Genomic DNA, 25,535 nt, shown 5'->3' with positions numbered 1-25,535 from the left:
TACATGTGATGGTGTATATTAAGCATACCTCTCAACCTCTTAGAGCAAGTAATCTGGACAAAGCCATAAATAAAAGTGGGACAAAGGCCCAAAAAGATAGGGACAATTGTTAAGTATTGCTCTTACAAACTTAGAAAGTTAATAGAATAACAGGTTTTGCATTAGCATGAATTTTCTGAAGGATATGAAGTCTGAAACTCAAATGTCTGTCATTATTTTCTGACTTCAGTCTTTAACGATTTACCTCTAATTTTCCCCCCAAAAAACACAATTTTATGAATAACAGACCAAAAGTATAAGGCCATAACTTGGACATTCTGCGAAAATCTGTACAGTTGAGAGGTATGATTAGTGTGAATGTCTTGTGAATTGCTGTTGCTAAGGAAAGGGTTTTTTGTAGGGTAATGTGTTGCACTAGAGTTTGGGACAGCATCATAGTTTGGATTAGAACACACAAGTAAGGTGAGGCAGAGGATTATTGTTTCCATTCACCAAAGGGCTGGTTCCACTGTTCCTGATAATTATCAGATCACCAGACTGAAAAGGCTGATCATGGATCTGTTAAAGAAAAATACAGGACATTCTTTAAATAATTATCTGTTCCATCAGTTGATTTTCTAATGTTGTGCATGCTACATATAGGGATTTTGGAAGAAGACCATTTAAGTTAATTCCAGTTGTAGGTGCAATTGATAAGCTAACTAATTTAAAGTTACTGCTGTACTGATTAATTGAATTAAAAAATGGTTAGTTAATAAAACAAAAAGCGACTGTGTGAGAACAATATTGGCATATGAATGGCAAGTGACTGTGGAGTATCACAGTGTTTGGTCTTAGCATTTGTTTTATTGCAAAAGTGACTGACTGCCACATGGTTACAAAATGTACAGGTGACTGCAATACTAGAAGCATCATCACCTTCACTAAACATGCGGTGGTGCTGCTACAGGGTGCTCTAGACATTGCATATTAATAGTACCCTGACATGTTTATTGTCTCATATTTATTGTAAAGAAATGTAATATCCTTTTTTTTGGGAAAATTGCTACAGGCTTTAGTGATTTAAAGCAGCACTTATATACACAAAATGGACATTACCATGTGAAACAAGAACACTTAAGATTGCAGTCATAGCTTTGATCAAAATGTCTTGTCTATCATTTTGCATAGTAAATAAGGTTGTTTATTTAAAAATAAAGAGAGTGTTAGTCCAGCCATGAAAAAATAAATTTGGTACTGTATACAACACTGATTTGGCCAGTTACAAGATGATTATAAAGTGTATTTTACTTCTTGAGGGAAATACTTTGTACAGCTTGAGAAAGTTCCAAATTTTCTCACTGAAAAGGTAGTGGAACTACAAAGTTTATACTACTTTATTTAAGGGATGTCTTAAATTACTCAGCATTGTATATAATCTTGAGAGTGTGATCGATGCTGGTCTTCATTGCAATATTTGGAGCATTTTTTTTTTTTGAAATATTAAATCTAGAAAACACAGTCTATAGTGTTAATATCAGGTTAACCATTTTGCTTCTAAAATTAAATATAAACAATGTGTATATAAAAAGCATTAAACAAGCAAAAATTCAACATCAAGGATTTGAATATTTCAGAAAATAATTACATAACTTTACCGCAAATGAGAAATGGCATGAGGTTATGTCAATCAGGCTTTGAAAACATTAAACTTATGTGTCAGTGGGCATGGCTAATGGTTACCGATTATCCTCAATGTTTAGCCAGAGCAGCCTGGAAATAAACATCAAAGAATAACAGTATAACCCCAAGAAAAAGAAAAGAAGCAAAGATTGTGACAGAAGATGAAAGCAGTGGAAGCCAACATGCACCATTCTATTTTTCAGGGGATGATAAAATAAGTGTCATTCTGAGTAATTTTTTAGAGAATGTGAAATGACAAAAGGGACCTGAAATGTACGGTGCCCTGGAATAGAAATCAGTAAAAGGGAAAATAGAAGTAAAAGGACTTGAAGTCAAAGCTAATGGACATGAGGATATAATGAGAAATGTTATGAAAATAAGATGACCAGCAAAACAGTAAGTTCTAGGGTTAAGGAAAGATCAGTTATTGAACAGATCTAGAAAGACTAACTTGATAGTCAATAGTATTTGGGGCAGAATTATTACAGAATAATAATTGTTGGTCTTACCTGTGTGTCATGTAATGTTCTGAGTCTTGTTACTGAACAGTGATGGGTAGTTGTAAGATGAGTGTTGGATCAGTTATTTTACTCTTTCCTATTTTTATTAAAATATATCAGCCTAGAACAAAATTTGGCAGCATGCTCAGAAGTCTCATTGAGGAAGTCAGTCAACTGTTCCCATGTGAGCACACCGACAGTTATTTCCCCTTCATGATAAGATTCTGAAATTTTTGAAAATTGCTACATAAGTTAGATAGGTTACAAGAGCTGAAGGTAATAAACACACTTTAAATACTGAACATCTAACTGTGAATGCAAAGAGTTTATACATAGTGGATATTTCTTAATTTCAACTGTCAGTGTCCAGACCACTACAGTATGTCTCCCTCTCTCTCTCTCTCTCAAACACACACACACACACACACACACACACACACACACACACACACACACACACACACACACACACACACACAAACATTCAATATGGTGGGATAGATTAATCTAAATTATGTATTACTAGTGGTACTGAACCATGTAACTGCTTGGTGGAATGTAAACTTTTGGCATACAATCAAAAAATTGTATCTGATTGAGGAAGATCACCATTTACCTGACCCCTTATGTTCACTTGGGAAGACTAAACCAGGTTTATGCCAATGGAGTTTGTTTCACAATTTATTGGAAAAGAGGCAGAACACAGCCCTTTAGGTGCTGTTAAGCAGATGTTGTTTTCCTCTTGAAGGAAAGAAGGCATGCTTCAAAATGTAAGCCAGGCAATTACGTTTATTGTTATATTTACATTTTTTTAAGTATGCATGTGGTCTGTCTTCTGAGTAGACCATAGGTAACTATACTGAAAAGGAAAATGTTGTCTGAAAATGGGAAATTCCCTACTCTTATATGGGAGTGTTGCATTACATTGAGTGTGTATGTGCGCGTGTGTGCATGTGCGGGTGTGTGACTGTGTGTGTGTGTGTGTGTGTGTGTGTGTGTGTGTGTGTGTGTGTGTGTGTGTGTGTGTGTGTGTGTGTGTGTGTGTGTGTGTGTGTGTGTGTGTGTGTGTATGTGTGTGTGTGTGTGTGTGTGTGTGTGTGTGTGTCTTTGTGTTGTCTACAGTTTTTAATTAACCACAAATAATAAACTAAGACAGATGCGTGAGATTGTACAATTCCTGGTATTGCCATTACCCCATGTTTGTATGATCTCAGAGTTAGTATATATTAATAGCAGGGGGTGTGGGAGTGCAGGGGGCTTGCACCCATGCAGAAAGCAAACAATGGGATTCATGAATGTCGACATATCACGCTAAGCCTGTATGCCAGATGAGCATCAATGAGTGAGCGATTCAGCAAACAACACTCCACATTGCACCCAGCTGCAAAACAAGATTAACAGCTGAATATGCTAATGCATGAATAATGAGCTGAGGTACATGCTAGTTAAATAAATAATCATGTTGCAGTGATTCAAAAATGTATAAAACATGCCCCCACACATCACATTTGCTTTTGCTCTGAATTCCAAGTCATGCTGTTATACAGCCAGGAGGAAATTTAAAAAATGTTGGCGATTGCTGCAGACATTAAAAATCCATATGTACAATGAGATCTAATTCCCGTTGCAGCTACTGTTGCTGACAGACCTTGATCCAGAAGGAATAAATTATTCAGATCATATTTGACCAACCATGGAATTCATGACATACAAATAGTAGAGAACTACCGGGTCAACAGGGATATCTCAGATGTGGTCTATGAGAATTGCGGAGAACCCATCCCACTGGAAACCAAGGAATATGTAGCATCATGTACACTAGCTACAGGAACTTTTCAGACACCCACGAAAGACAAAAGGAGGGTGTCACAGGTCTGTACCTCAGGAATACTCCACCAGTTTCTCACTGCAGTGCTGCAATGTGTGGGAGAGCATGATCTCCACATACTCCAAAGGAGACAGCAACCACCATACAAAATTTCAATGCCATAGCAAATTTTCCTGAGGTTCAAGAGGCTTTAGACTGCATATCCACATTAAAATAAAATTTTCACCTAGTGAACTGGGAAGGAGGGACATAGACAACTATCAGGTGGTTTGCAATGTACAAGGAATCAGCTATAATGTGTGTGCAGGTAACCCAAGTTACAATAATGCAGATTCTCAGACTAAAAATATCATTGAGTATGGTTTTGGAGTGCTTAAATTACATTTCTGATGTCTAGATACATCTGGAGGTGCCTTGAGGTATGATTCTACTACCTCTGTCAAACTACTGAGAGACTGTGTACATTACATAACATCATTTTCAGGAAACAGCTGCAGAAGAGAGACCCAGGACAAGGACCACCATTCCCAGTACCACAGGCAGGGCCAGCAGATACAGATGAGGAGTCAAATGAAGAACCAGCAGCTGGGAATGACCATGGCACTTGGCAGTGTGCACAATATGCTATGGCCTTGGCTAAGATGCAGCAAATAAAGCAAACACTCACTACTTAAATAAACAAAAAAAGAAGCTAAGGACATACAAATGGGAAGAGTGATTCATGCAAACTTAGCAGCCTTTACTTACCCATATATTGGCTGGCTACTGTGATAATCAGACTAAAATAACCCCAGATTACAAAACATTATCAGCATTAACAAAGGTGAGTGATTAACCTGTAATGAAGAGATAAATGGTTATTCTTATATGTATATGCTGTACTTCTGTAAAAGCAAATTGCTGATCAACTATACAGGAATGTGCAGCAACCTATATCTGTGACATAGGCAACACAGACAAAAGGAAAACAACTATGAAGTTATTAAAGGCATATAATAAATTTTCCCTGCATATGTATACAACCTGTGTGTCAAGCCAAAGCAGGACTATTTTTTGGTCCAAGCCAGTCTCAGGGAAGCTCTAAAAAAATGGGCCACAGCAGGTTTATTTTTATAGCTTCCCTGTGCCTGGCTTGGACACCTATGACTTCAAGAACTTGGATTGCATCTAAAAACATCTATGGACCGACAAAGCTGATATAAGCTATACCTACATAATTCAATTCTTTTTAACAGTTATGTGCTGTATTTATTTATTTAATTGAATTTATCACTATTTTTCAGCTGACACTTGTTAAAGAAACACCATCTGTTTGTTACTGTACTTTTCTTAGGTTGTTTAACATTATTCTGATATTTCCTAACCTCCTCTGATACTGCAAAAGCTATTCTGAGTTTGCCAAAGTTCTCCTGTGCTTGCCAAAATATTTCTAAGCTTTGCAAAGTTTTTCTGTGTTTGTAGAAATTCTCCTATGTTTGTGCACATGTTTCTGCATTGGGGAGCATTTCTCAGGGTTTGTGAACTTATTTCCTAGGATTTTGGATACTGCAGGAGGCCTGCCTTTTGTTATAAATCATTTGTTATTGCACTTGAGCTTAAAACCAGTTCATTTTACATTAAGAGGGCTTTATTCTGCTCTCTGGTGGGAGCAGAGGGCTGATTCAACACATCCAAGTTGGGAACTGCTGGTGGAAAGATTATGGTGTGTTTATGGTGTGTTTATCTGATTGACCTGAGGACTTAATTGTGTAAAAGACTTTCAATCTGCTGGTACAAAAGTCTTGCATTTGCACATCATGCAAATGCAGTTATTCATGCCTTATATATAAGCAAACCTCTCCAGTTTAAAATTCTGTATAGGAAATGCATAGTTTCCCATTGTTAGTAGCTGCCTGAAGAGCTGCCAGTTTGTGCAGAGGGCAGCATCACTGCAGGTCATCTTATCGTATACTATTAAACACTCTCACTTAGACCTTTAAGTGACTCTAGCAATTCCTTCCCATCTACTAAGGATCTTGTATATTAGATAGTCCATTCCTTGTCATTTCCTTTTCTGGGATTCCGGCATGTAGCTCGCAAGACATTTCCCTGCGAGCTACATCGCCAAAACCAAATGGCTGCAGCAGCACTTTGCCGTAGTGCAATACGGCTGAAAATCATAGCCGCTGCAGCTGTAATCTATGACCAGAAATTTTATACCTGGTGGCGCTCCTTACAGACAGCTGTCCGGCTGTATTCGAGCAGAGACAGCCGTACTGGATGTGTAACGGCCTTGAATGAGAATAAGGAATGTTTTACACATCCAGTACGGCTGTCTCTGCTTGAATATAGCCGGACAGCTGTCTGTAAGGAGCACCACCAGGTATAAAATTTCCGGTCATAGATTACAGCTGCAGCAGCTATGATTTTCAGCCGTATTGCACTATGGCAAAGTGCTGCTGCAGCCATTTGGTTTTGGTGATGTAGCTCGCAGGGAAATGTCTTGCGAACTACACGCCGGAATCCCTTTTTCTGGCCTGGTGGATATGGGCATCCTGAGGCAGTGTAGTAACTGCCTTATAGTCACTGTCAACCATTAAATTTTAGAACAGGCAAACACAGTGTGTGAAAGCTGTAGATACATAATGTCATTGGAGGCAAACCTCTCACATACACACGCATGAAAAATGCAAACCAGGTTGTCAGCATTACACTCAAAACACTCACTGCCAACACTAAGGAGAAAACACATTGACCCACATATGCAGAGGTACTCACTTATAATACCCAAACCTCCATGACCTCCTAAAAGTGTCTTTCAGTGGCCCTGCACACACTTAAAAAAGACACTCACATCACACACAGCACTAAAAATTATAGTAGCTCCACTTCCACGCCCATAAGGTAACACACCACACAGCCAAATGTTCTTGTTATTGGGGATTCCATTGTAAGACATATTGATGCCCCCCTTACAAGGCTAAACAAAGAGAAGATCACAATGTGCTGTCTGTTTGGAGCCAGGATCTGCCAGATCATTGATGCACTTAGGTCTTTAAACCACAAGTACTAGTATGACACAGTTGTAGTCCATGTGGGTGTAAACAACCCAAGAAGTACCTCACTGGACTATATGAAGAGAGACATGATGAATCTCTCTGAGTATGTGCTCCAGGTGGGTATGAATCTAGCCTTGAGTGCATCCTACCTTCACCAAAGATGATGCCATTGTACCAGCAAAAAATAATTGACTTTAACAACTGGCTTAGTTTCTGGTGTCACAACAGGGGGATCCAATAACTGTTAGCCTGGGAAGACATGACTGACAAACCACAATGCTTTGCCAGAGATGGTTTTCACTTGTCATCACTTGGCTTCCTGATACTGGTAAAATCTTTATCTATCCCAGTAGTGCCTTTTGTAGACCATGTCAAGTTGTTAAACCCTGAAACATAACAAAAATTACTCATGAATACCTAAAGGTACTACTGCTCAATCGTAGGAGTTTAAATAAAAAACTGTATTCCCTGGAAATATTCCTCACCTTGGAGAATGCCGACATTTGTGCAGTCACGAAAACATGAGAAGTACCTTGGCTATCAATGGTTGCAATTCTTCTCATACATTTTGTTCCCCTCTGCTCAGGATAAAACAAAGGGAGGAGGTGTCTTAGTGTTCATAAAGGACAAGTATACTGCTAGACTGGTCCAAAAATGTGACTTGCTTGAGCTGCTGCATGCCAAACTAACCATAGGTGTGACCCCCTATCACATCTTTGCTAGCTACAAATCCCCTAACATGAGTCTGGAAAAACCCACCTCATTACTAAACCTCCTTGAATCTCTTAACATTCAGCCTAACAGCATACTTATGAGTGACTTCAGCTACTCCTCCATAAACTAGGAGACTTATAATTCATTTGCTCTGAGGTTTTTGGACTTTGTCAATGCTAAATCTCTGGAGCAACTATCTAACTCCCCAGCTAGAGGTACAAATATCCTACACCTAGTACTCATGAACATGGGGGGGGGGGTGCTGCTCCTTTCCATGCATTAACTCTTCCCTGGTAAGATCTGACCACAAAATTATCTCCTTTAATATTAAAACTAAACTAGCACCCCCATCAAACTCCAAACCTCTTAAGAACTTTGCTTAGGACAATTACCTCAAACTAAGTTATAGCTTATTAAACTTTGAAGCCCCTTCAGACCTGGAAGAAACTGAGACCTAGTCTGAGCTGTACACAAAAGCACTGTACAACCGCATTCATAGCTTCATAAAGGAGGCAGTACCTATCTGAGTCAAACCTATGATTACTGGCAAAAATTAACTACACTGGTGGACTCCTAGCATAAATAATCTATTCAACAAAAGGAAAAAAAAAATCCTTTCCAAAGCCAAGACGTTTCAGACAAAACAGTCCAAAAAGACACTCACCAGTCTAAACAAACAAATTAGAGAGCTGGTCAAATCTGCCAGAGCAAACTATAAGGCAATGATAGCCTCCCAGGTAAAAGAAAACCATAAGGCTTTTTTAAATTATGTTCATAACCTCAGGGGAAAGGCTCAGCAATGTGTCGACTTAAACAGCAACAATTTCACTCAGCCTGAAACTATAGCAAACCTGCTGGCTAATAAGTTCAGTTCAAACTTCTCCCTCCTCAACTTCTATCACACCAAAAGAGATACCTGCAATAACCCCCCTACTGTTCATTATGAGAAAACAGGTCTTTATTGCACTCTCTACAACCAAAAACACAGCCTCCATGGGTCCTGGCAACCTTCCAGGATGCTTCTTAAATAGCTTAAAACAGAATCTGTCAGAGCTACTAGAAACTCTCTTTAATCACAGCCTCCAAATGAGTTTTATCCCAGAGGAATGGAGGACTGTAACATTTATCTCTCTGCACTAGCAGGGCCCATCCACTGATCCAGTGAACTACAGACCCATAAGCAGGAACAGTCTTTTTTGCAAGACCATGGAGAGAATTATCATGGACCCAAGCAATAAAAACATAGGAACTCTCCAAACACTGGATCACACCCAATTTGGCTTTGTCAAAGGGAGGTCTTGCCTGCTCAATCTGGTGGACTTCTTTGAGAAAGTCACCAGGGCCAGGGATGAGGCTGAAACAGTACACACCACTTATCTAGACATGGGCAAAGTGTTTGACACCATTGCCCACTCAGGGATCATAGGTAAACTTACTGAGTTAGGCATAAACACCTATATCATCAGATGGATAACAAACTGGCTCACTGACAGGAGACATGTTGTCCGGATAGGTGAATTCACCTCCAGTAAGAAACCTGTTACTGGCGCTGTCCCAAAGGGCTCATTGTTGAGACCCATCCTGTTTGGTATATACTTCTCTGAAGTAGAGGCCAATGTTAGGGGCCTCTAGCTCACCAAGTTCGCCAATAACTGTAAACTGGGAGTAATCATTGAATCCCCAAATGATGTTGACATCCTACAAACGCACCTAAAAATAACAAACATCTGGTGCCAAAACCATGGCCTGAGTCCAAATGCTAAAAAATGCATAATCATACCCTTCAGTAAATCAGATATCCCTGAAAATTATAATATAAATAACACACCCTTAAAATAAATTCGGTGGTGAGGGACCTAGGAACCCAGATGAATAGTAACCTAAACTTTGACCACCAGGTAACTACAGTAGTGAGGAAATCCTTCTGTGCGGCTCAACTTATAAGTAAAGGTAAAGCATCAAGATCTAAGGAAATCATATTCCCATTGTAGCTGGACCTCATCAAGCACATAATCAAATACAATGCTCCCTTCTGCATGTACCTAACTGAGGACTTAAACTAACTGGAGTGGTCCCAGAGGTGTGCCACAAAAAATAAAGAGCATAAGACACATGTCTTTTGCAGACCAACTAAAGGCCCCATCTCTTTATTCCATCTCATATTGTTTATTGAGAGGTAACTTATGCTTGACCTATAATTCTTTCTCTGATCCAGCCCTGATAAAGATGTTACATATTCACAAGAAAAAACTATACCTGGGTTACATGTTCCATGGACCTAGCCCTTATTTGTGTCTCTAACGGAACTTGCTGGAGGGACAGATTCATATTACAAAGGCTACCTCATCTATGGAATAAACATCTCTGTGAAAATAAAGACCATCCCTCACTCTCTTCAAAAAGAATTTGAATAAATGGATGGAGAACCGTACATTCACTCATGGGGTACTGCTCATGTCCCTTATATATAGAGGCAGTCTGTAAAATGACTCAGGGCTCCAACACCCAAAGACCCACCATGCTCATATTACCCCATCTCATATCCGGGGAATTAAGATATAATATTGCCATATCCTGGGTATTATTGATTAGGCTTGTAAAGGCTTTTGTGCCATTAACCTAGTAATCATCTATGAACTTATGAGCCTATAACAGGTAGGGCAATGTCACGATCACCTCTACAGGTATGTGATACAGCATAGTTACACAACCTTGTAACTGAAATAGAAAAGATACATTTTTAAGACACAAACAAGGTTTTGCAATCCAACAGAATAAAGAAAAAGGTATTGTCTGAAAACATGCCTGGCCTGCTCACTATTGTGCATTAGACATAGTAGCTCAAGCAGAAGCATAGCTGGTTCAACCAGCAGCCTAAGCCAGTATTATGAACCAGTGCTCCACCCTTTCAGCTCTTCAAATGAAAAAAAGGCACTTAACTGTTATTAGCCAATCACTACATTGTAAGGCTTATTACAGTTAGATCTATACCCCACCACAGCTCTTCCACTAAATGGAAAAAAAAAAAAAACATGCTCATTCTACTGGCCCAGTGCATGACATGCCCCTGTCCTTCCTGTCCCAGTTATTCAGGTCCCATTTCTGTGCCAAACTCTCCTTCAACATTGTTTGTGTCTTTCGGCTTTTCCCGGTTAGGGGTTGCCAAAGCGGAACTCCGGTCCGCTAATGATTGGTAGTGGATTTTTACGTACCGGGTTACCAGCCCTGATGCACAACCTTCAATGAAGGCAAGCCCCATTCACGTATGCCTCCACACAGAAGACGCTCTAGGTGAGAATCGAACGGGACAACGTCTTGCTATGAGGCGACAACGCTACCGCACCGCAGTTAAACTCTCCTTCAACATATTTTATAAAAAAATAAAATGTCTGTTGCTGCAGTTTATAGAATGCCTACATGGAGCTGTAAAGCACTTATGTTTTAATTAAAAAAAAATCTTCTTTTTAAACTAAAGCAAACTGCTTGCTACAAATGTAACAAACAGTTGCAAAGTTTATACCCTGCCTGCATGGAGTGCTGCAGCGCTCAGGTTTTAGTTAAAGTTTTCTTTTCTTTTTTTATGCTTTTAAACTGTAGAAAACTGCTTGCTACATGATGCAGTTTAGATCACACACAGAGTGCTACAGCACTCAGGTTTGACTGCAAATACAACAGTGGCTTTTAAAAGGTGGTACTGCATTAAAGAGAGATTGGTTGTTCAAATCCCTACCCAACACTTTGCACCCAGATCCCCCCACACCTTTTCATCCCACTGAAGCTATGCTACTGAGCTCAAGTCAGAAACCCCAACAGGGACCAGGGCATGCTCAGCATCATCTGCACAAGGGGCAGAGCAAGCAGTAATTCTTAAGTAATAATACTTTACTATTAATAATAATACAACTATGTATTTGTCCACAGTGGTGCAGCAGTTAGCGTTGTCATCTCACAGCAAGAGCTTCTCTGGTTTGATTCTCAACTAGAGAGCCTTTTGTGCAGAATTTGTATGTCCTTCCTGTGGTCAAGTTTGTTTTAGAGACATGCAGGTAGGTGCATGTGTGTGTGTGTGTGCCTTCTGTGAAGGTTGGGCACCAGGCTGGCAACTCGACACCATAAAAACTTCACTGGCAATCAATTTGTGGACCAGTGATCCACTGTGGTGACCTCTAACTGGGAAAAGCTAAAAGACATTGCTTTTGCTTGCTAATAACCCAACTATAACTACTACTATTGCTGCTGCTATTACAAATATAAGCACTGTAACTATAACATTGCTGAAATTAAGCAGAATAAAACAAACTTAAACTGAGTACTTGTCCTGATGAAAAAAAAGGCATGTGACTAAATAAGCATTAGCTGTCCATTCTGTGCATCAGATATAGGCAGCATTAAATCATAATGAAATGTGCAAAGGGCAGGGCATAGTTTCTGGCAACCTGGGCAGGTGTGAGCCAAGCACGGTAGAAGATTTAGGTCACCATTGTGGCCCAACCAAGTGAACTACCTCTGCCAGGATTTGCACTGCTAATTCCATGATCATGGCTAGAAGTCGGTGTGCTACCTGAACATGAATGATGTCAACTGGATGAGATCACATCATGACTGCACCTATGACCGTGAGCATAAGGCCTACCACATCTGACTGTGGACACCTCTGCCACTGATAAAGCAATGGAAAAAGTACCACTATGTGTATCTGACATTACAATAGCCACCGCAGCTAACATCTAATGATGTACTTTCTCTTTGGCCTTGTGGACTCTGCCCCTCCCCCACCAGACATTCCATAACAAATACTGCACGGTCCAGTGTGTCATTCATCTGGTCCAAGGAGTCAGACACATAGTTCATGTAGTCTTGTACATCAGAATCCATGACATGCAGTAGCCTGACTGTCTTTTCCAAGGCCCTGGTGGAATTTACCTTTGCCTTCACAATGGTCTTGCACATATGTTGAGTTGCAGATACTAACACACTATTATCAGAGGGAGCGCAGAAATCATGCTTCCTCTAAGCACCTCTACCAACATCCCTATATAGCACTGCACACTCACAATGGCTATGGAGGGATTCCACCAGCTCTGCAACTGGTAACCCACACTACCCTGAATAACCATGTCCTCCTCAACTTGTTCAGTCTCAGATGGATCCATAGCATGCTGACTATGTTCAAACTTTGGGAAGGAAATGGGGAAGCCACATTCTTCATATCAGACATGCCCTCTACAACCTCAGACTTTATGTGTTCATCACTGACATCATCATCATTGGCTACCGGTCCTTAACATGAGGCAGTAGGAGCTGCACAGGGCTGGTGCCAGCCTCACCTCTGACTACACCAAGAAACAAAATAGAAAAAAATACAAAGAAATTATCAAATTATACTATCTAACCTTGAATAAAGCAACAATAGATACAAATTCAAATACATTTTGCATATATGAAGGTATATTTACAGATTGGTGATGTTTTATAACAGTACCCCCCCCCCCAATGCGCAGTAGCAAGACCCGACCAAATCCCACCCAACAGTCTGCCCATGACCAAAAATACAAATACATCAACTCAGAGATTGCACTACTTTGATGAAGGTAAAGTACATTACATTACAAATATTACTTTTTTTCCTTGTGCATTTTGCAGGAGGGGAGCCCCCCTGCACCACCCCCTGAGTGTATAACTACAAATATAACAACTCTGAGATCGTACTACTTTGAGGAAGAAGGAAAGAATATTCGTGATGTCACAGGCAAATCTGCATGACATGTCAATCATGCATTATTTGTATGCTACATCAAAGGCATTGGGCAGGTGCCTTGGAGTGTACTGTATTCGTTTGTTCCAGCCGTTGTGGTAATAAAAGTTTTTTATACCAGCAAGGACTTTTTTTGCCTTCCTCTTCTAGTGCTTTTTTTTGCTAGCAGGTCTTTCTATATGGCCACATCCATTCCTGTGCAAAACGGGGGGTGGAGTACTGTTGTAAAACATCGCCTACAGATCTAGATATAAATGAAGATAGATAACCTACACCCTTACCATATGCAGGTAGTTATTGAACTTCTATTCAGATGTGCCTACACAAAACTGCTTATGATAAACATTAAACAGAAGATCACAACTTAAACAAAAATTATTATGACTTTATACCACTTTTGATATATACACACACACACACACACACACACACACACACACACACACACACACACACACACACACACACACACATACACACACACACACACATATATATATATATATATAGATATAGATCTACAGATATAGATATCTCAAACCTGGAGCATCACTAGTGGACAACCTGTGGTTGGCTTCCACCTTTGCCTCCACATCCATTACAGTACAGGGTAAGCCTTGGATCTATTCATAACATTCTCTATCATATCGTATATTACTCTGCCTATGTCTGATAGCCTTGTAGTCATGGACATGGCCACCCATAACATTCACATTCTCAACTACCTGCCAGTAAACACAGTCTGCTTGTCAGCTGATTGTAGATCTAATATCCATGCTCCAGGAAGATGGATAGCTTGGATAATGAACTCATTTGCATTATCTGAGAATGCAGGATTGTGTGGGATTGCTGCCATCATTGTTGGTTAAGGTGCCATATCCCTGTAGTGAGGTAAAAAAAGAAATCTATCAGACACAATACAACAGGGGCTGTGTGGTTACAAGTTGACCTAACACTGGGCGGAAAAGAAATCATTATGCAGGCATCATCGGTTAATAATAATATCTGAATTCAAAGATTTAAGCAATAAATGTACAATCCCTCATATCTCCCTGTGGCAGTAACACAACTTTAGAAGAGAAACAAAATGATATCAGAGATATAGATCACATCATGAGTGAACAGAGTCTTAATGTCACTTTAACCTACATAAGCTTTTCAAGTCAGATGTGTCAACATGCTCAGAAAAAGTTATTAGAAACCTATGACAAAGAAGTAAAGGAGCATTGCAAAAGCAACTGGCATACCTTCATTACAAATAGAACTTAGAGAAGTGCAGACAGTGCTCATTTTACTAATATCATATGTAAATAGTACTTCTGTAAACAGCAGTTGTATAGAACATAACATACTTTGATAGAAAGTGTTTTCCAAAAAGCAACATAAATGCAGTTGCACAGAACATAACATACTTTGATAGAAATTGTAAGTATTCTCCAAAAAGTAATATAAATGTAACAGTTCTGACAATCTGCAACAATAGCTTTATTTAGCAGCGTTTGGGAATCCAAGTATTCTTCTCTAGTACAATGGGAGTGCCATAGCCCTACAAACTGCGTATATCATGTAGATTAACCCCTCTGTGCATGTTGAATATATAAACCAGAAGTCAGCTCATTATCATTTTTGAATTACTCAATGTGTTTTAGATGTTGGGGAGGTAAATATGGAGTTACGGCCTACACAAAGCCATGCACACACCTGAGCAGTACAAGAGTGAGTATCTAAAAGTTGGCTAAGTAATGCCTTGAAAGTGCAACTCTTTAGCATTTGTGCATGTTTAATAACTTGTTTATCAGTCTTGCTAATGAGAAGTATTCTTACAGAGGGTGTGTTACAGTAAATAGGCTTACTGACAAGATTTCATGTAAACTTAATGACTCAGGGGATTACCTTTAAAAACACACAGTCAAATACTATAAGAAGATTATATATGTTTGTGAGAAAAAGTGGCTGTAAGTCATACCAAATGTATACAAGGTAGACGATACATAAAAAAGTCAAATCCATTGCAGAATGTAATACACTGATGATACAAAAAGATTACAATAGAGTAATGCACACACATAAGAAATAAAATAGTGCAGTATTGCCTTGCAGACATTTACTTATACTTTCATGTGTCACTATCATATCGTGTGCAATGATCACATTCAGCAAAAATTATACTGTGAAAGGACAGGTGACAAGTGTGTGATAACATGGCTATAGTGCTCTCTAAATGCAAAATGTAAGAATTAAACAATGCTTAGCACGTGACCCACTTTCTATTCTTAACTTATGTCAATGTCAAGGACAAGGTGGCAAACACTTTTTATCATGTCAGTGTTTAAAAGTAATGCAACAGTTTCAGGGTTCTAATCTTTAGAGGTAGACATCTCTGTGAAAGTAAGGATCCTCACTGATAACATTTTAAGAGTATAAGGGCACTGAGCTGAGAAATCACCACACTGATTTAGGATTAAGATTTTCTTTCAGATTCATTCTTTGAGTGACACTTGACATTGTGCATTGGTGAATTTAGCTGTGGCAATCACTGAATGGCCATCCACTTACCAAGGCAAAAACTCAAAAAATTAATTATTTCACATGTACAAAGACATAACTGTCAGTTGTGGAAATGAGATTGGCAACTGTGTACTTCAGTCAGCAATCTGGGCATTATTGACTGTAGAAAATCCATCCTTCATTTACTTTCTCAGTGGCTCAACATGTTATTGATTAGGTTGTGAAAAACAGCACAGGCAGTGTAGGGTCTGAATCCACATCAGTGCTGTTTTGATTTTAGGTGTCACAATAACTCTAAGTGCTGTTCTTGAACCAAAACTACACTTGCAATATAAAATGTGAAAGTTGTAGAACAAGTGTGTGTGTAACGGGTGATAAGATAACTGTGATCCGTGTTGCCTCCAGTGCTCATAGTAATGATTATAGTAGAAACACATTATTATGTGCATGATGTTACAAGAAGTTATTATGCAAAACTATGAGGCAGTACAATTAGCAAAATAATGATTTGTGAAATACAGAGTTCAGCAATGTAGTTTTAAAATTACATCTGAATACAGTTTCTGGAGAATAATATTTTTCATTACCAGAAGTGTACATTGTACTGCTATATGCTGTGTAAGCCCCTTCATTAATAAATGATATGACAACGCTATCCACTGTGCAACTATGCCACCGTACTCCCAGTGGGAAGTCAGTATGCAGGAATAACTGTACAGAAATCGCACTTCATATCCAAAGGCAAAAGCTCAAAAAAAACTTTACACATGCACTAAGATTTTCCATTGGCTGTTCAGATATGCTTGGTCTTGGCACGTCAGTTAGCATTATAAATATTACAAAAAAAAATATTTCCACAGGAGTGTGTATACACACACACACACACACACACATATATATATATATATATATATATATATATATATATATATATATATATATATATATATATGGGATCACTACTTAATACCGAATACTTGCATTACCCAAGACCAGAATCCCAAGACCAGATAACCGAAAGACAAGAAGAATGGAAGAACAGAAGCGCGAAATTTGAAATACCGAGCACTACACTAATCATACACCACACACATACGTATATACACACCATCACCCAAAACACAAACACACAAACCTACACTACAGAAAAGCAAGGGGGCAAGCCCCCTGCACCCCCCATGTGGGAGGCTGTGCCCCCCACACACCCCTACTTAAATATTCTAACTCCAAGGTTGTACTATACAGACAAACACACGAAAACACCATCACACACCTACATTTCCCACACACATCAAAGTCACAACACATATTTAAACACACACTAAAGCCCCTAACCAACACAACCAAACATAGATACTTACTTAACCTCCTGACATCTCAGTACTTCGCGATTTTGAAATTTGCACTACTGGTCTTCTGTTTTGTGTTTCGGTTATCTGGTCTCGAGATTCCAGTCTTCGGTAATGTAAGTATTCAGGATTTAGTAGTGATCCCACATATATATATAGATATATATATATATATATATATATATATCTATATATATATATATATATATATATATAGATATATATATATATATATATATATATATATATATATATATATATATATATATATATATATATATATATATATATATATATATATATATATATATATATATATATATGGGCCTACTTCATGTGATCTACAGACCATTTGATCGCAACCCATTTGATCGAAATTTCATTCAGTCAAAAACCAGTATTCAAGGCATAAAACTGGGATTTGTCCCCCTCCCCAATGTCATGCAACCTTGGAGTTGGTATATATAGATATGGCGGTGTGGGGGGTGCATCCCCTACTTTGGGGGCTGTGGGGGCAAAGCCCCCCACCTAGTTTCCTTTAAAAGAAGAAAATTAAACAAAAAGTACACATTTTAAATTAAAATAGGTGAGGGGCTGTGCCCCCCACACCCCCCCAACTATATATACCAACTCTAGGGTCGCAGGACATTGGGGAGGGGGAAAATCCCAGTTTTATGCCTTGAATACTGTTTTTTGACCAAATGAAATTTCAATCAAATGGGTTTCGATCAAATGGTCTGTCGATCAAATGAAGTAGAGCCATATATATATATATACATATATATATATATATATATATATATATATATATATATATATATATATAAAATTATTAAACCAATAAAGTAACAAATCAGCATACGACAGTTACAGCGTGTAAGAAAGTGGTCTATCTCCATTCATGCTCTAAACTGAACATTTCAACTTACATCAAGTGAGTGTCAGTTCTTCTTTGGCATTAACAGTTAAATACACAGGTTAAAGAATATCAGATTTATTTTTGTCATGGGTTGGTGTCTGAGATGCTATCACAGTTTTCACAATGTATGTGCTATCAAGTCATTATGTACTCCTTAAAGTAAATTTATATATGGACAACACTGAATGACAACCACAGCATCAGTTGAATTATGATGTCATATTCATTTGTAACAATGTTCCAGTTATGATTTTTGTGATTCCCAAGCACTAGCCCAGTGATCAAGGAGCCTCAATCTTAACCATTAGCACATGTGAGGGGCATGCACATTGGGGGGATAACAAGTACACACATAGTAAAGTACAATTTCCCTTAAGAGCACATAGATCACAGTAAGTATGGGGCTGGTTTTCCCTTTCTCTCCAGATCCCCAAAAAGATTCCCCACTGGCATAGCTATAGGGTACAGATCTCAGCCTAGTGGTCAAGGTAAAACTTCCGACACCCTCTCTGTCCAACCAGTGCTCCATGTCCCTGACCAAGTAGCTGACACACACACACTTTAAGATTTGAGTTATATACAAACACACAGACACTCCTGGGGAAGGTTGGCACAGGTTCTCCAGCTATGCCCCCTTCTCTCCAGACTATACGGTAGAAATCACTGCCACCAACCACTATTATCAGCTACTGCATGGCCCGAAGGGTGACCAGTTTCACTGTATAATATTACTGTTATCCAAATAGTAAGTGTGACTGAGCAGCAAGACTATTGGAGTAGCTTGGGCAGTATCACCAAATACATGCAGGTACTCTAGAGCTTAAATTATCTGTAGACAAAATAGCCACAGTTGAAAGGCTTAAAATATTCAATAATAAATAATAAAAACACAAGACAATACTCATTGATTCAACACAGTGCCAATCAAGAGTTCAGAAATCACAAAAACTTTAAAACAATATTGTAGGATAGTATGACATAAATATATAAAAACAGCTAGACTAATATGGCTAAATTCCTATCTAACTCTAAGAGAAATGCTAAATTCTAACATCCCACTTACAGAGCTAATCAAGTGCTGGTGAGCTGATGTCAGCTTCAGACAAAGTCCAAAATGCTTAATTCACTCTCTCTCTCTGAGAAAGTCTTAAATTGATAACACAGTACTGCTGAGTCATTTCACATTACATAATTCTTGACACTTCTCTGGTTTAGTTTCCCAGGCTCACATAACTTAAAATTTTAACACCCACAGAAATAAAAGGCACTTTACATGTAAAACCTTAGTAATTATCTCTTAAATTAAGACAATAGAAATAATTTGCTGGTCCAGACATCCTGTCTCCAAGCTTGACATCAAACAGTCACAAAATGCTTCACTTATCAGCTTTCTTCCAGCACGGTGTACTGTGGTTACATACCTGAAGCTCAGAACATACACAGTTCATGTGTATCATGTTCATGTTTACAAGGACATGGAATTATTTAAAAAATTCTATCTACCTAGGCTGGCAGCCTTCACATATCCTCCCCCCTCCCCACGGAGAACTCAAGCTAGTATTTCAAGTGACTCTTGAGAAATGTTGCTTGAGAGGGTTAGGTCTATCTGGGTATATCTTACCCCATTCCCTGTCTTGAGAGCCCATCTGCTTTGGCATTGCTAATCCCACTGCAGTGCTGCACTGACATATCATTTGCTTGCAACCCTAGTCTCCATCTTAGGAACTTGGCATTTTGCTGGCTGGCTCAGTGTAACCATGTCAGGGAATTGTGATCTGTAACTACAGTGAATTTCCTTCCACACAGATAAGGCTGAAGTTTCTGCAGTGCCCACACTATGGCTAGACATTCCTTTTCTACAGCTGCATAGCATTTTTCTCTGGGTTGGAGCCTACATCTGAGATAAACCACTGTGTGCTCTTCTCCCTCTGAAGAAATCTGGCTAAGTACACCCCCACCCCAAGGTTTGAAGCATCCACTTGCACAACAAAGTCTTTGCTGTAATCTGGACTAACACAGGGGGCCTCCCAAAGCTTCTTTAAGCTTCTGGAATGCCTGCTCACATGCTGGGGTCCACATTACGTTATCTGGCCTATTTTTTCTTGTCATGTCTATGAGGGGAGCAGCTATGGCACTATAACTGGTGACGAACTTTCTGTAGTACCCTGCTGTCCCTAAGAATGCCCTCACCTGCTTTTTGGAAACAGGTACAGACCATGCCTGAATGGCTTCCCCTTTAGCAGGTTCTGGCCTGATATTACCACTCCCTACTCTATGACCCAGTTTGGAGACCTCTGCCATACCCATCTGACATTTGCTGGACTTAATGGTCAACCCTGTCCTCTGTAGTCTGCCCAGCACCTCCCTGACATGCTGAAGGTGCTCTTGCCAGGAATATCTGTAGATGGCAATATCATCTATGTAAGCAAGGGCAAACCCTCATGTTCCTGCTAGGATATGATCTACCAGCCTCATGAAAGTTGCTGGGGCATTTTTCATCTCAAAGGGCATCTTTGTGAACTCATACAAGCCAAAAGGAGTCACAAAGGTTGACCTCTCTCTAGCACTGGGAGTCAAGGGCACCTGCCAGTAAACCTTGGTAAGATCAATGGTGGTAAGATACTTAGCCACACCCAGCTACTCTAGGGCTTCATCTGTCCTAGGCATGGGGTAAGCATCTGACTCTGTGTGACTATTTAATTTCCTGTAGTCCACACAAAACCTGGTGCTACCATCCTTCTTTGGCACCAGCACCACTGGGGAGGCCTAGAGGCTGTTGGACTCTTGAATTACCCCGAGTTCCAACATTTCCTTTATCTCCTCCCTCAAAGTCTGTTTGACTCTCTCAGACACCCTATAAGGGCCTGTATCCACCTGGTGCTGCACCAGGTGGGTACACCCAGGTTTCCCAGTGAACATGTCCCCAAACTCCTGCAACATTGCTCAGATTTCTCGAACCTGGGTAGGAGATAGCTGCTGGGACATTGCTACCCCTTCCACTAAGGTGTCAGTCCGAGCCACATTGAGGAGATTTGTTACCATATCTCCCTCAGACTCCTGCAATCCACAGCAAATACTCAGCACAAAGGCTTCCCTATCATGTTAAAGTTTCATCATGTTAACATGGTACAATTTGTGCTCCTGCCTCCTGCCTAGCAGTTCCACCATGTAGTTAACATCACTGACCTTCCTTACCACCTTGTGGGGTCCCTCCCAAGTTGTTTGCAGTTTGTTGTGTCTGATAGGAATGAGAACCATTACCTGCTGCCCTATAGCATCCTCTCTAGCTCGAGCATTCCTGTCATTCCAGACCATTTTCTGTTGTTGGGCATCTATCAGGCTCACCTGGGCCAAGCCCATGAGTTCCCTGAGCCTTGTCCTGAGGTTTAGAACATACACCACAACAGACTCCTTGGGAGATTCACACTCACCCTCCCACTCATCACAAATTAAATCTAAAGGCCCCCTCACCCTATGCCCATACAATAACTCAAAGGGTGAAAAGCCTGTGTATTCCTGGGGAACATCTCTGTAAACAAACAACAGATGGGGCAAATATTTGTCCCACTCCCTCTTAAACTGGTCTGCAAGTGCCTGTAGCATGGACTTGAGTGTAGAGTTTAACCTCTTAACAAGACCATTCATCTGGGGATAGTAGGGGTGGTCTTTAGGTGCTTCACCCCACACTACTTCCACAGACAAGGCAGCAGGTCTGACATGAAATTGGCACCTCTGTCAGTCAGTATTTCTTTTGGGAAACCTACCTTGCTGAAAATCTCTAACAAAGCATTTGACACATTTTCTGCCTCAGTGGAAGACAAAGCCACTGCCTCAGGGTATCTTGTAGCATAATCTACTACCACTAGGATATACTTTTTTCCTGTGGAACTTGGGGTACTCGGAGGCCCCATCATATCAATAGCTACCCTCTGAAATGACTCCTCAATCACAGGTAAAGGCATCAAAGGAGCTCTGGCCTTGTCTTCTGCCTTGCCTACCTTTTGGCACTGCTCACAGGTCCTGCAGTACCCTGTTACATCTCTGGATAATCCAGGCCAGTAGAAGCCCTGCATAACACGTCTCTTTGACTGTTTTATGCCCATATGACCTGCAAATGGAATATCATGGACTATGGCTAGAAGTGCCAGATGGTAGGATCTAGGTGCTACCAACTGTTGTATTCTCTCACCTTCTAGCCCTCCCTCAGGAGTCCACTCTCTATACAGTAACCCTTTGTCCCAGTATACAGATGCCCCCTTTGCTTGAGAATCAGGTGCCTCACTAGCTACCTGCCTCAGGCCTTGTAATGTAGGGACTGAGAGGTGAGCCTGTCTCAACTCTCTTTCTGTAACCCTTCCCAGCTCCCCTTCCACAGAAAGTCTGGCATCCTCTAACAGTGATGCCTCACTGTCAGCCTAGGTACTACTACTTACCTCTGCCCTTGCAGACACTCTGTCCAAGGGAACATCAGTACCCACAAGCAGGTGTGGCTCACCTTCAGTGGCACTGCTACAATGTAGCTTCCTTCCTGAAGTAACCATCTCACCAGTCCTAGCTGCAAGTGTGTGGTCTTTCTGGGTCTCCCCCAGGCTATAAGACCCACATGCTTGTCTCCAAACTTGACTGCATGTAACTGCATTAACACATGGTACTGCCTCATCAAAATCCTTCCCTATCAGGACATCTGCAGGATGGTAGTTTGGTACCAGGAAGAATAGAAGGAGTATCTGAAGAATGCAAGCAAAAATGATGGCAGTCAGATGGTGAGTACCAGCATGAGGGAAAGTATTAATCCAAACCAGTTCAGTTTCCATTAAGTAGATGTATGTAGGTTAGCTTATCTCACTTCTGAATCTTGTCTGAAAACTTACTCAAATCTTAAGTGATATAAACAATAGGAAGGTTGGACTTTGGAGGGTGTAGCAGCTTCTTGACCCATACGTTGTCTGCAGTAAGGGTAAAAAGCAATTTCTTGTTTTTTTGTCCAAGTTTTTTACCTTCTCCAGCAAGGAATAATGATGTCTCAGTTAGGGTATAAACAAAGACTAGACTGATAGAAAAAGTAAAAGGGGTTAAACAAAGATAATGTTAGGTCAGGGAAGCTTATGTCCCAAGTCTGATGGAAAAAAAGGACTTGGTGGTTAATATAATCATAGTTGGCTTTATATATTTAGCTTGTAGCTTTTTTCAGGCCTCCCAGCTAGCAAGAGAAATGTATTTGTTTTGAGACTATGCAACAAAACTGAGATTGGAATTTTTGAGAGTCTCACAGGTAGGCTTGCATCACTACCATATGCCCAAGGTAATAAAAATTCCTGAAAGAACAAATAGTAAAACCTTAGATGTAATATTCCACTGGACAAGTGAATAATCTAGATTAATTTTTCTGCTCCCCTGCAAGAAAATTCCCAATGGACCTGTCAGTGAGTAAACAGGAGTCCTAAACCATAAAATGTCAGTACATTATTCTTTTATATAAGAACACTAATGAAATGTTCGTGTTAAATTTTCCTGATTCATATTATGTTGAATTTTGAGGTTCAGACTAAGCTTGTGTTTTAAAGAGTTATGAGAATCCATAGTGCATTACGCATACAATATGTCTCAATCCAGAAGAAATGTTAATCTGCTTTTACTAAACTGTAAAAATTCATTACTCAAATCAGTAGCAGCACTTTTTTGCTGAGGATCTCACTTCATTACTTCCACCCAGCTGCATAGTCTCGCTGATTGCCTGGAACTTCTTCCCCTTATGGTGCAGTAACTGAAAAGCTATATTCAACAAACACCACTGGAGGTCTTTGAGGTAACAGCACAACAAACATAAATATCCCAAAAGAATGGATAAACACAGCAATCAAAGTCTGTTACCATGGCTAGTTTAAACTATGTGATACTAAACTGTTCTTACAGTTTGTTTTATAGAGCAAAATGCAATCTTTGAAAAGTAAAAATAAACTAAGGCAATCTGCAAGTTTTCCAAAGATTGTTGAAGAAAGAATACAGTTAATCAAATCCCCAAAGAAAATAATACATTGTGTGTTAAAACATTTACCTAAAACAACAATGTTGTTTACAGCTACATTTTCTTGAAATTAATGAGGAGCACTGAGGTATCATGCAGCTCCAACAAAAGAAACAAGCCAACTTCTTAAATTACTTTCCATTTTCCCTAAACTACATAATCTGTTACTTTAACTGTCAATATACTGAGATAGTTTAATTTAACTGTGAAACAATATAAATTACTGGTCAAATTATTCATGGCAACAAATATAAATCTGTGAAGTTATCCTATATTTAACTTGGTTCTGATTATATGAGTATTGGTTGAACTTTGCCATGCATTCCTTAAGCTTAATTAAAACATGTCTGTTGTAGAATTCTCTGACAAAAAATGTAGTGCAAGGAAATTTTCTGACTTTCTTAACAAATTATATATATATATGTATATAAAATGTATAATGCATAGCTGGTAGATGAGATATAGCAATTTGTACACCTTGTGTTTAAACAAGTAGGTTGGTCTGAATGTCCTTTCTGCATACTTTCTTAGAAGAGTGATCAGACAAATACCAATAGCCTCATAATCATAGAATTAATTTGGTAGCACTTTGAAAAACTTGTTTGATCAAATATATTGCCTAGACTATGTTTTACAGTAATAGAAGAAAGCTGAAGTTCTTGTTCACAATAAAAATTTTGCATCCACCATATATTAAAAAACATTCAGATAAGACATTCCATAAAAATTCATGATAATAACTTCCATACTCAATGTGGGAAAATCTCCTCGAGTCAAATGAGAGAAGCTCATAGCTGCTAGTATTTTCAAAAGACAAGCACATACCACAAAGAGCCACCATTTTCCAAACTCTAAGCTTAATACACCTCAAGGTGAAATCAATAGAATTTCCCAAAGAGCAGCTCATATCCCAACTGCAAAAACATGTCAGATCACCAACACAAAGGATCAGAGACACAAAGAAAAGAGGAAGACAAACGAGTATCTACACACTCTCCCCATCAAATCACCATCTCAGAATAATGAAGCAATCCAACACAACAAATCCTTATCACAGATTTCTCACTGACAGCACACCAGCTTGTTTACCAAAACACTCCAAATGCTCCAATCCAGCTTGTTGTAACAATACTACATAAATCCAATAACATAACCCTCTTGTCCATAAACAAGTAGAATGAAGTGATATGAAAGAATCAGTATACATTAAATAAATGAAGTCCCTCCCACTTCCTGT

The sequence above is a fragment of the Protopterus annectens genome, chromosome 10.part0, assembly GCF_019279795.1.
Source record: "Protopterus annectens isolate FY-2018-M chromosome 10.part0, PAN1.0, whole genome shotgun sequence".
NCBI lineage: Eukaryota > Metazoa > Chordata > Ceratodontiformes > Protopteridae > Protopterus > Protopterus annectens.
Note: the sequence above shows the minus strand (reverse complement) of the source record.